Consider the following 2,558-nt stretch of genomic DNA (forward strand, 5'->3'; position numbering starts at 1 on the left):
TGATTGAAAGGGAAGGCACATGCCAGGGTTGTATCCTTTCATGATACTTTTTGTATCTGTATGCTGAGCAGCTAATCTGAGAAAGTGGAATATGAGGAAGCCCGTGCTCTCAGGGTTGGGGAAAGCTTATGAACCACCTGTGATATGCAGATGACACAGCTGCTTGTTGAAAGTGAGGAGGACTTGAAGCACATGCTGATGAAGATCAAGGACGGTAGCCTTCACTGTGGATTGAAAGTTAATGTAAAGAAAACAAACGCCACAGGCTCTTCCACTTGATGTGAAAGACTTTATTGGGTTTTTTCCCTTCTTAGAACAGTGGTCCCATATATTATTTAATCTTTTGTGGTTGGCTTATTTCACTCAGCATAGTGTTCTCCAGGCCCATCCATGGGGTGCTCAGTGGGTTTTGTCATTGCTTTTTAGTGAGGCATAATATTTCATTGTGTGTATGTACCAACATTTGTCTCTTTTTTGTCCCTGGTTCACTTTAGAAACATCATTATCATTTTTATGACAGAGAACAGTATAAATCATCCCCCTGGTTCATAATGTAATTATTTTAATAGTGTTAATTTAGCCAATGGTATAGAATTTAAAACACTGTTGAGAAAAGGAAATTATACAAGTATAGTCTGACTTCTCAGACCACAATGCATTTATTTTAATAGTGTTAATTTAGCCAATGGTATAGAAAATAAAACACTGTTGAGAAAAGGAAATTATACAAGTATAGTCTGACTTCTCAGACCACAATGCATGAATTGTTGACTATGTACCAAATTTTCTTTATCCGCTCTTCGATTGATGAGAATGTAGGTTGTTTATATCTTCTTGCCACTGTGAGTAGTGCTGTGATGCACATGAGTGCACATATGTCTGTGTTGTGACTCTTACTTCGTTAGAGTAGGTACCTAGCAAAGGGACTGCTAGATCTTATGGCATTTCTATTCTCAATTGCTTGAGGTAGGGCTTTAGCACTTTCTAAAATGATTACACATAATCATATGCTACCTCTTGAAATGGCTGAGTATCAACTAATTCTTTTTGGTCCAGTAACTCTGTGTATTCTTTCCATCTTATTTTAATGCTTCCCACAGTGTTCAGTATTTTGCCCATAGAATCTTTCAATATTTGCAACTCGAGGGTTGAACTTTTTCTTCAGTTCAGCTTGAGATATGCTGAGCGTGTTGTTGTTTTTGTGATAGAAATATTTAGCAATCAGATTCTTGTACATTTGAGTAGTTATCTATAAACATATTAACCTAGCTAAAATCTATCTGATTATATGTTATTTTAGATGGCCTGCCACCCTACCTAGATTATATATGATTTTAGATGGCCTGTCGCCGGATACAAATAATAAAGAAGTTAGGGAAAATTGTAGCTTCCAGCATCACAACAAGAGGCAAGTCACCATAGTATGACAGATGAATGGTGGTTTAGAAATAGAGGAGTCAGAAAAGAATAAGAGGAGGAATTGTACATAAGGTATTTTAGTGGCAACTATATGATTACAAAGACCCATTATGAAATCCAGCTATTGTTACTCAAATAAAAAGAGTATTATACCAGTAGAATTATATATTGAGCTAATGATGTATATGGACTAGATATTAAGTTGTTAATTACACATTTTTATTTTACAGTAAGAAACCAGGGAACATTATCAACCTTTTGAAAACTCAACAAACATTACCATTTTTCTACTTCTGTGAACAGGTAAGACCCTCTCTACTATTAAAAAGTTATCAGAATTGTGAAAAACTACTCTTTGCTAACCATATGAGGGGACTTCAAAAAGGTCCTGTAATATCCATTATCTTTTAACTTAAGTTCCCACAGCCTTTTGAAGTTCATGTGGGTGTATACATTTACATATACAAACACATATTTACATTTATCAATATTTACAAGGGCCTTAAGTAACTTTTAGTTTGATGTGATAAAGGAGAAATACACTTATGAATACTATGGTTAATAAGCTTTGAGTTATTATAATAGAGCTTCCTAGTGTTTGGACTGATTTAATAGTAAAAGAATGTTAAGACTCCTCTCTGGGAAACAAGGATGGACCTGAAGCTGCTTCTCCTGTTGTTATACTCACTCACAGCCCTCGGACAACAGTAATAGTTCTTCCCCTCTCACTGGTGCCAGGTTTGGTGTTATGTAGATCACTTTACATAAATTAAATAGTTTATGTCTCCCTGAAACCTCCTGAATTAGATATGAGTATCATCTCTATATTGTAGACCAAGTAGAAAGAGGAGGCAGCTAACTGAAAGCGTTCACCCAACATTGTGCAGGCCTGGGAACAGCAGAAACTATAAGGAATATCGGACCCAGCTTTTATTGTGAAAGCATTTTCATGGTGTGATAGAAGTAACTAGCAATCAGATTCTCCTACATTTTGAGTGGTTATCTAGAAGCACGCTAACTCGCTTCAAGCTATCCTAATAAAGAAGAAGAAGAAAAATCCATTCACAGGGAGATGCGTAGGAAACAAACGTACTTTATGTCAGCACTTTCTACTTACGGGGTGTTGTGTGAGTCAACAA

General features: G+C 36.1%; 1 protein-coding gene across 6 annotated transcripts in view; it reads left to right on the plus strand.

The window, feature by feature from the left end:
- The window catches only part of MAP2 (microtubule associated protein 2), a 241,754-nt gene that overhangs the window by 130,913 nt on the left and 108,283 nt on the right, over positions 1-2,558 (plus strand). For all 6 annotated transcript variants that reach the window (XM_045297150.1, XM_045297171.1, XM_045297162.1 and 3 more), the window contains exon 3: positions 1,650-1,722. The gene's annotated coding sequence lies outside the window, so the exon portion shown is untranslated. The remainder of the gene's footprint in view (positions 1-1,649; positions 1,723-2,558) is intronic.

This window comes from Echinops telfairi, unplaced genomic scaffold (assembly GCF_000313985.2).
Source record: "Echinops telfairi isolate 266 unplaced genomic scaffold, ASM31398v2 ScPeMD7_3;HRSCAF=10, whole genome shotgun sequence".
Classification (NCBI taxonomy): Eukaryota; Metazoa; Chordata; class Mammalia; order Afrosoricida; family Tenrecidae; genus Echinops; species Echinops telfairi.